This window comes from Coregonus clupeaformis, chromosome 15 (genome assembly GCF_020615455.1).
Source record: "Coregonus clupeaformis isolate EN_2021a chromosome 15, ASM2061545v1, whole genome shotgun sequence".
Classification (NCBI taxonomy): domain Eukaryota; kingdom Metazoa; phylum Chordata; class Actinopteri; order Salmoniformes; family Salmonidae; genus Coregonus; species Coregonus clupeaformis.
The window spans coordinates 14,250,013-14,259,517 of NC_059206.1; the positions used below are offsets into that span (position 1 = coordinate 14,250,013).

At 43.5% G+C, this 9,505-nt stretch overlaps 1 non-coding gene across 1 annotated transcript; it reads right to left on the bottom strand.

Moving 5' to 3' along the window:
• Nucleotides 1-9,424: 9,424 nt before the first annotated feature.
• On the bottom strand, nt 9,425-9,499 carry trnaa-ugc. The gene has a single exon. It is a non-coding gene; the product is annotated as a tRNA-Ala (tRNA).
• Between the last annotated feature and the right edge of the window lie 6 nt (nt 9,500-9,505).

Genomic DNA, 9,505 nt, shown 5'->3' on the forward strand with positions numbered 1-9,505 from the left:
TTTCTAAAAACCTGTTTTCGCTTACTCATTATGGGGTATTGTGTGTAGATTGCTGAGGATTTTTATTTATTTAATCCATTTTAGAATAAGGCTGTAACGTAACAACATTTGGAAAAGGTCAAGGGGTCTGAATACTTTCCGAAGGCACTGAGACTGCCAAAATAAACTCAAACATAGTGTAACTGTAAGTCGCTCTGGATAAGAGCGTCTGCTAAATGACTAAAATGTAAAATGTAATGTGTCTTTAATAGGGTGTTGGGCCACCACGAGCCGCCAGAACAGCTTTAATGCGTCTTGGCATAAATTCTGCAAGTGTCTGGAACTCTATTGGCGGGATGCAATACCATGTTACAATAAATTCCATCATTTGGTGTTTCGTTGATGGTGGTGGAAAACGCTGTCTCAGGCACCGCTCCAGAATCAATTGGGTTGAGATCTGGTGACTGACACCCACCCTTTAAAACCCCTATGCTCCTTTGAGACCCCTCTTTCAAAGTCACTGATATATCTTCTAGCCATGGTAGCCAAAATAATGGGAAATTGTGCATTTGTATACATGAACCTAAGCATTATGGGATGTTAATATCTTAATTACCTGTGTGGAAGCACCTGCTTTCAATATACATTTACTCAAGTGTTTCCTTTATTTTGGCAGTTACCAGTACATGCACGAGGTAGCCTACACATTAATGATAGAATAACAGTTAACTGCAAAACCCAAGCTGATGTCAACGTTGTGAACAAAGTGCCCCATGGTGGCGGTTGGGTTATGGTATGGGCAGGCATAAGCTACGAACAACGAACACAATTGCCTTTTATCGATTGGCAATTTGAATGCACAGAAATACCGTGACGAGATCCTACGGGCCCATTGTGAGGCCCATTTTTTTTCAAGGTACAGTATCTGTGAACAACAGATGCATATCTGTATTAGCTGCTGTGAGAGTAGAGTTACAGTCCTATCAGGATATGTTGTCTGAAGGAAAACATAACTGCTGATAAGTTCCGATGTAAGCGATGCACAGAGATACACTATATATACAAAAGTATGTGGACACCCCTTCAAATTAGTGGATTTGGCTATTACAGCCACACCGTTGCTGACCGGTGTATAAAATCGAGCACACAGCCATGCAATCTCCATAGACAAACATTGGCAGTAGAATGGCCTTACTGAAGAGCTCAGTGTATTTCAACATGGCACCGTCATAGAATGCCAAATTTCCAACAACAAGTCATTTAGTCAAATTTCTGCCCTGCTAGAGCTGCCCTGGTCAACTGTAAGTGCTGTTATTGTGCAGTGGAAATATCTAGGAGCAACAACGGCTCAGCCGCGAAGTGGTAGTCCACACAAGCTCACAGAACGGAACCGGCGAGTGCTGATGCGCGTAACGCGTAAGAATCGTCTGTCCTCGGTTGCAACATTCACTACCGAGTTCCAAACTGCCTCTGGAAGCAATGTCAGCACAATAACTGTTTGTCGGGAGCTTCATGAAATGGATTTCCATGGCCGAGCAGCCGCACACAAGCTTAAGATCACCATGCGCAATGCCAAGAGTCGGCTAGAGTGGTGTAAAGCTCAACACCATTGAACTCTGGAGCAGTGGAAACGCGTTCTCTGGAGTGATGAATCACGCTTCACCATCTGGCAGTCCGACAGATGAATCTGGGTTTGGCGGATGCCAGGAGAACGCTACCTGCCCCAATGCATAGTGCCAACTGTAAAGTTGCGTGGAGGAGGAATAATTGTCTGGGGCTGTTTTTCATGGTTCGGGCTAGGCAGCTTAGTTCCAGTGAAGGGATACTTAACACTATAGCATACAATGACATTCAAATCAAATCAAACTTCATTTGTCACATGCGCCAAATACAACAGGTGCAGACCTTACCGTGGAATGCTTACTTAAAAGCCCTTAACCAACAATGCAGTTCAAGAAAGAGTTAAGAAAATATTTTCCAAATAAACTAAAGTAAAAAATAAAAAAATAAAAATAACACAATAAAATAACAATAACGAGGCTATATACAGGGGGTACCGAGTCAATGTGCGGGGGTACAGGTTAGTCAAGGTAATTTGTACATGTAGGTAGGGGTAAAGTGACTATACATAGTTAATAGACAGCGGGTAGCAGCAATGTAAATAGTCCGGGTGGCCATTTGATTAATTGTTCAGCAGTCTTATGGCTTGGGGGTAGAAGCTGTTAAGGAGCCTTTTGATCCTAGACTTGGCGCTCTGGTACCACTTGCCGTGCGGTAGCAGAGAGAACAGTCTATGACTGGGTTACTGGTCTTTGACATTCTAGACGATTCTATGCATCCAGCTTTGTGGCAACAGTTTGGGGAAGGCCCTTTCATATTTCAGCATGACAATGTCCCCGTGCACAACGCAAGGTCCATACAGAAATGGTTTGTCAAGATTGGTGTGGAAGAACTTGACTGGCTTACACAGAGCCCTGACCTCAACCCCATCGAACACCTTTGGGATGAATTGGAACGTCGACTGCGAGCCAGGCCTAATCGCCCAACATCAGTGCCCGACATCTACATTTTAAAATTTTAGTCATTTAGCAGACGCTCTTATCCAGAGCGACTTACAGGAGCAATTAGGGTTAGTGGAAAGGCTTCCCAGAAGGGTGGAGGTTGTTATAGCAGCAAAGGGGGGACCAACTCCATATTAATGCCCATGATTTTGGAACGAGCTATTCGATGAGCAGGTGTCCACATACTTTTGTCCATGTAGTGTATCTTGCTCATAGAAATGGAGGCGGCACATGCATTTTGGTATAGAATGTCTATGTTCTGCAATTATCCACAATTGAGCTTAAAGAATAAAGACCTGCGTTCCACTGGTCAACCAACATCACTCCTATAGCAGAGGGTTATTCTAAAGCTAGGCTGTTCCATCCATCACTGGCCAACATCTAGGCTACCTGCTTTAGTCTCAACCGTATGCCAATTCGAGAACAATTAATGAATGTACTTCTACTCACTGTTATCATCCAAAAACCTGTATATGATTCCCCAGGGGGGAAATTGTTTCAATTGAACTGCTTAGTACTTAAACGGCTATTTTTTGGTTGCTTTATTTGGAAAGTTTGAGAGGAACATTTAAACTGAATGCATTTGAATTAAGTCACAAATGCCTTTGTCACTACTTACGTAGGGAGGCCACCTCTTTGCAATCCTACTAAAAAGTATGCTACTCGCCTGAGACATTTATGACAATTATTTAACGTCATTAACCAGCCGCATTGTTGCTCCTGTAAAGGCATTGGGTCGGCTCAGTCAAGCGGAAGCCTTGCACAGTCCACGGGGAATTGGAAAGACAGGAGTTATTCATTAAAACTTCCTTCAGGAAAGCGTGAATTTAATGAGGGATTACAACGGCGAACATAGCTTTTAATCCTATTTATATCAGTGTAAAGCAGTGTCAAGTTACTACTAGAAGTTATGAAATCGGGGCACCAGTCCGTTACTGGACAAAATTGGTCTTCTGAGAATGTTTATCTCCCAGGACAAATTAGCTATCAACAGCTAGCTAGCTAAATGTCCAATCTGTCCCCAAATGAATATAGTTGGTTCTCAGTTGGTTTTGATATTTTAATCTGCCTGTCATGAACGCGTCTGGTGGGGATAGACAAAATGCGGATGCACGTGCGGGGTTGGTCGAATATCAAAAAGTAATTAACTTATTTCCTAACCTGATTTTAATTCAAACCAACTTTAATAAGCTACAAGAAGTCAGGTCTCTAAAACAATCTTAGATAAATACTAATACTAATATTCATTCACAGTAGTTATAGTTGTCCAGGGAGGGGTTTGACTCTGTCTACTTGACCGAGCCTCAGATCAGGTGTGGCTGAGTTAGGTTCTGTTCGTAACTGTCTGTACCTTTGTGCAGTCACAAAACCTCTTTCAATGTTTACATTTTAGTAGACGCTCTTATCCAGAGGGACTTACAGGAACAATTAGGTTTAAGTGCCTTGCTCAAAGGCACGTCAACAGATTTTTCACTTAGTCAGCTCAGAGATTCGAACTAGCAACCTGCCAGTTAATGGCCCAACACTCTTAAACGCTAGGCTACCTGCCGTCCAATGTTCATGTCATTTCCTTGTGGTTCTGTGGATACCAAAATGGACATAGTAATAACAAAGCATAGTGATCAGAGCAGAATTACACAATCATTCATTTATAACGCTGGATATCAGAAATAGTCGTTGGCACTCCATGTGTCCTTAGGAAAAAGAGAATGTAAGGTTTTTTGGAAGTTTCCGTGACTTTTCACTGTAGCAGTCTGGTTCCTGGGTGTCATCCAGGGCCTACAATCTGCACATCTCTTTGTTGTGCAAAAGTTGAATAGTCTTCCATTGAAAGCTACTTCCTTTTTTTATCCAACCAGGCCATTTGGCAACATTCGAATCTCAGTTTAATCTCAGTCTAATCTCCATTTGAATGCGGGGGGGAGAAGGGTTCTCAGCTGGGCGCCTTCCTGGATAAGGTGAAACCATTGAAGTAGAATGGGGTCCTCCTTCCTGGTGGAGAGGTGTCTCCATCTGTGACTTTGGAGATTGGTCGGCCTTCTCCATTTTAGTGTTAATTTGTAGATTGGGAGATGCAGATTGGGAGATGCAGATTGGGAGATGCAGATTGGGAGAAGGTGTCCTTCCTGGCCAGACGGTGTGGACGAGGGCGGTGTCAGAAAGTAAACCACTGGGCACAGACCTCAATTAAATGTCTATTCCACGTTGGTGGCAACAACGTTGATTCAACCAGTGTGTGCCCAGTGGGAAGCTATTGTGTGATGAAGAAACAAAGTATATTGCAAACTCTAAATAACTTTTTTTTCCCCTCACAAGCAGATCCTAGGAAAGCGGTCTAGGTGTCTGGCTGCACCTGTCTAACAAGCCACTAGGGGGGGCTGGTCGCCATTGGGATTCAGGAGGAATACCTGCATTTGTCCAACTCTGCAGCCTCGTGGTTAGAGTGTCCACCATGTGATTGGACCTCTATATCAGGTGGTGTGAAAAGAAGGCCCGGAAAATCGTCAAAGACCCCAACCACCCAAGCCATAGACTATTCTCTCTGCTTCCGCACGGCAAGAGGTACCGGTGCATCAAGTCTGACACCAACAGGCTCTTGAACAGCTTCTATCCCCAAGCAATACGACTGATAAATAGCTAACAAAATAGCTACACGGACCGAGTTCACCTTGTATCTTTATTGACCTTTTATTTCAGTATTTATGCACACTCACAGGGCCCTACACACTCACACACACTGTCACTCCAACACACACACAAACACTCACCCCATCATTTTCTCACACACACATAATATGCACATACATTTATACTGACTCTACACACCCGCACACCCACTCACATACAAGCTGCTGCTACTCTGTGTATCTTATATAATGTTGCCTAGCTCCCTTCATCCAATACATACTGTATCTACCTCCATCACTCCAGTATCCCTGCATATATGGTATTGGAACTGACTTTTTAAATATTTCCTGTATATAGTATACTTACTTTATTACTTTATTGTATATTTCTTATTCTTATTTCTTGTGTTTTTTTTTTTGTTTTTTTTTTTCTATCAATACTTTGTTATTGATTATTGCATTGTTGGGTTTTGAGTTTGCAAGAAAGGCATTTCACCTGTACTTGTGCATGTGACATTAAAACTTGAAACTTGAGTCACACCAAAGACTGTAGAAATGGGACCCGAGGCATCTCTGCTTGGCACTCAGCATTAAGGGAGATGGCTTGGGGGTAAGGCCCTGAGATAGACTGGCGTCCTGTCCAGGTGGTGTAGTCGTACACCAAGCTCCCTCATGCTACAGAAACAAGAGATAGGTTACTGCTCCTATGAGGCAAGGCTACCTACTTACTGCCATTTGACTTCCATGCATCCATTATCAGCTTCCATCATCCAGGGGTGACATTTACATTTACATTTACGTCATTTAGCAGACGCTCTTATCCAGAGCGACTTACAAATTGGTGCATTCCCCCTATAGCCAGTGGGATAACCACTTTACAATTATTATTATTATTATTATTATTATTATTATTATTATTATAATTTTCATTTTTTAGGGGGGGGGAGCCCTAAAAAGGGGGGGGGTAGAAGGATTACTTTATCCTATCCCATGTATTCCTCGTGTTGATCTCCCAAATGCCTGCACACTCAGTGACTCCTCAATACCAATAATTAGGGAGGAATAAGTAGTATTGGCTTTTTATAGATACCTCTCTACACAGATATAAATGTTTTTTTCCCAATGATTTATCGGTCAATACTTTTGAAAACCAGTTTAGAAGTTAATTAATTTGATTGATGAATGCAGCATGCTACCTCTATATATAAGTGCCCAAACAGGAGATTAATATGAACAGCCTCATGTACTGTGATATTGGAGTAGGATCAGTTATCTAAGGAATTAATCTGTATGTGTGATTTATTGAGAGACGTGATCATACCGATCCCCGATGACCTCCAGCTGGAGATAGAGTCTGCTCAAGCCCTCGAGGGCCAGAGTAGGGGGGTGAGGGGCGCTAAAGACATCCCACACCTGGGGATGTCCCACACCTGGTTTCCCAGCTCTAAATCAACGTTACAGTGAAAGTACACGTGCGATATCACCGAAACACACGGTTTTCAGATGTACAGTATCACGTGAATTTTGGGGGGATAAAACATGGTTTTGGATTGTCCTAGACCTAGAGTCATCAAACAGTTACCCATTTGCAATGCACATTATTATTTTATAAAGACACTGTATCTGTCCCTGTCTACCTTATTTTATGACTAGAATTGTCACCTGATCATTCCAATACCGAGGGGATGAATTCCACAGAATAGAGGGTGAATGTGTATTCCACAGAATAGAGGGTGAATGTGTATTCCACAGAATATAGGGTGAATGTGTATTCCACAGAATAGAGGGTGAATGTGTATTCCACAAAATAGAGGGTGGATGTGTATTCCACAGAATAGAGGGTGAATGTGTATTCCACAGAATAGAGTGAATGTGTATTCCACAGAATAGAGTGAATGTGTATTCCACAGAATATAGGGTGAATGTGTATTCCACAGAACAGAGGGTGAATGTGTATTCAACATATTAGAGAGTGAATGTGTATTCCACAGAATAGAGAGTGAATGTGTATTCCACAGAATAGAGGGTGAATGTGTATTCCACAGAATAGAGGGTGAATGTGTATTCCACAGAATAGAGGGTGAATGTGTATTCCACATAATAGTGTTTTCCACAGCATAGAGGGTAAGAATGATTCATTTTCTCTACTGAAATTCCATTACTCAGGCCAGTTGCGAAATGCTAATGTTTACAGAAACTGAGCTACAGGTCCCCTAGCTCAGTTGGTAGAGCATGGCGCTTGCAACGCCAGTCTAACAAAAAAGGAAGTAGCTTTCAATGGAAGACTATTCAACTTTTGCACAACAAAGAGATATGCAGATTGTAGGCCCTGGATGACACCCAGGAACCAGACTGCTACAGTGAAAAGTCACGTAAACTTCCAAAAAACCTTACATTCTCTTTTTCCTAAGGACACATGGAGTGCCAACAAGTATTTCTGATATCCAGCGTTATAAATGAATGATTGTGTAATTCTGCTTTGATCACTATGCTTTGTTATTACTATGTCCATTTTGGTATCCACAGAACCACAAGGAAATGACATGAACATTGGGCGGCAGGTAGCCTAGCGTTTAAGAGTGTTGGGCCATTAACTGGCAGGTTGCTAGTTCGAATCTCTGAGCTGACTAAGTGAAAAATCTGTTGACGTGCCTTTGAGCAAGGCACTTAAACCTAATTGTTCCTGTAAGTCCCTCTGGATAAGAGCGTCTACTAAAATGTAAACATTGAAAGAGGTTTTGTGACTGCACAAAGGTACAGACAGTTACGAACAGAACCTAACTCAGCCACACCTGATCTGAAGCTTGGTCAAGTAGACAGAGTCAAACCCCTCCCTGGACAACTATAACTACTGTGAATGAATATTAGTATTAGTATTTATCTAAGATTGTTTTAGAGACCTGACTTCTTGTAGCTTATTAAAGTTGGTTTGAATTAAAATCAGGTTAGGAAATAAGTTAATTACTAACGGTCACTGTGGGGACGTCTGTAGCCATGAAGTGCTTTGAAAGGCTGGTCATGGCTCACATCAACACAATTATCCCAGAATCCCTAGACCCACTCCAATTTGCATACCGCCCCAACAGATTCACAGATGATGAAATCTCTATTGCACTCCACACTGTCCTTTCCCACCTGGACAAGAGGAACACCTACGTGAGAATGCTATTCATTGACTACAGCTCAGCGTTCAACACCATAGTGTCCTCAAAGCTCATCACTAAGCTCAGGACCCTGGGACTAAACACCTCCCTCTGCAACTGGATCCTGGACTTCCTAATGGGCCGCCCCCAGGTGGTAAGGGTAGGTAACAACACATCTGCCACGCTGATCCTCAACACGGGGGCCCCTCAGGGGTGCGTGCTCAGTCCCCTTCTGTACTCCCTGTTCACCCATGACTGCATGGCCAGGCACGACTCCAACACTATCATTACGTTTGCCGACGACACAACAGTGGTAGGCCTGATCACCGACAATGATGAGACAGCCTATAGGGAGGAGGTCAGAGACCTGGCCGTGTGGTGCCAGGATAACAACCTCTCCCTCAACGTGACCAAGACAAAGGAGATGATTGTGGACTACAGGAAAAAAAAGAGGACTGAGCACGCCCCCATTCTCATCGACGGGGCTGTAGTGGAACAGGTTGAGAGGTTCAAGTTCCTTGGTATCCACATCACCAACGAACTATCATGGTCCAAACACACCAAGACAGTCGTGAAGAGGGCACGACAAAGCCTATTCCCCCTCAGTAGACTGAAAAGATTTGGCATGGGTCCTCAGATCCTAAAAAAGTTATACAGCTGCACCATCGAGAGCATCCTGACTGGTTGCATCACCGCCTGGTATGGCAACTGCTTGGCCTCCAACCGCAAGGCACTACAGAGGGTAGTGAGTACGGCCCAGTACATCACTGGGGCCAAGCTTCCTGCCATCCAGGACCCAGGCGGTGTCAGAGGAAGGCCCTCAAAATTGTCAAAGACTCCAGCCACCCTAGTCATAGACTGTTCTCTCTGCTACCGCACGGCAAGCGGTACCGGAGCACCAAGTCTAGGTCCAAAAGGCTTCTTAACAGCTTCTACCCCCAAGCCATAAGACTCCTGAACAGCTAATCATGGCTACCCGGACTATTTGCATTGTCCCCCCACCCCATCTTTTACGTTGCTGCTACTCTCTGTTTATTATTTTACATTTGAGTCATTTAGCAGACGCTCTTATCCAGAGCGACTTACAGTTAGTGAGTGCATACATTTTTCATACTGGCCCCCGTGGGAATCGAACCCACAACCCTGGCGTTGCAAGCGCCATGCTCTACCAACTGAGCTACAGGAGGCCTATCTA